A 918-nucleotide genomic window follows, 5' to 3' on the forward strand; every position below is an offset into this window, starting at 1 on the left:
TCGTTGGGAGAACATGGTGGGCAAAGGCCGGCCAAACAATCCATAATTCGTTCTAAAGGGACCCGGCCGATCGACGCCGGTTGCCCACCAACTCAGGCATCATCGACCGGGATGTTGGCTGCCTAGCACTGACATCCATGACCTATCTTTTGTTCACAAGTCAAATGATACTAGCGGGAAGACCCGTACATATAATCCCATATCAGTCCAAACATGAGTATTTTTTTTTGCGAGATAGTCCAAACATGAGTATTATAGTGCTTCTGAAAATTTGGAAACGGGTTTGCAAAAAATCAGTCGACTGAGATTTAACGAAGTCTTAGTCGACCTTGCAGCATTTTGCCCCATTGTATGCAACATTTTTTTCCTGCCGGTGGCAGCATCCAATCTTGCTAGTTGTAGCATGTCATCCTTCGTCGATTGTAGCACGTCATCTCACTGGTCGCAACATCCTCCATTGGCAGTTGTAACATTTTTTGTCAGAACGGTTGCAGCATATGTTGTCATTGCTTGCAATACTGTATCAACATTTTTCATCGCCGTTAGATTGCAAGATGACGGTTAGATTAGCTTATTAAACCTCTAGCCATCCTCTTGCTCATCTTTTTCCCCTCAACCGCCCCACGTACCACTGGCCTAACCATCGGCCACCGCCACCTGCGGCCGGCGTGCTCCCGCGCCGCCGCCCCGTTCTCCCCTTAACCGTCTCCCACCGCCGTGTTGTCGTTGCCCTCAACCATCCCTCTAACCCCGGCCATAACCCATTTTTAAGGCTAACCTGCATGACCCCCCACCCCCAACACCTCTAAGATAGATAATGGAGTAGCTTCTCCGGCAAGCCGGCGACGTCTTCCACCGGCGGGCCATTCTCCCCTTAACCGTCTCCCACCGCCGTGCTGCCGCTGCCCCCAACCATCC

The sequence above is a fragment of the Triticum dicoccoides genome, chromosome 2A, assembly GCF_002162155.2.
Source record: "Triticum dicoccoides isolate Atlit2015 ecotype Zavitan chromosome 2A, WEW_v2.0, whole genome shotgun sequence".
Classification (NCBI taxonomy): Eukaryota; Viridiplantae; Streptophyta; class Magnoliopsida; order Poales; family Poaceae; genus Triticum; species Triticum dicoccoides.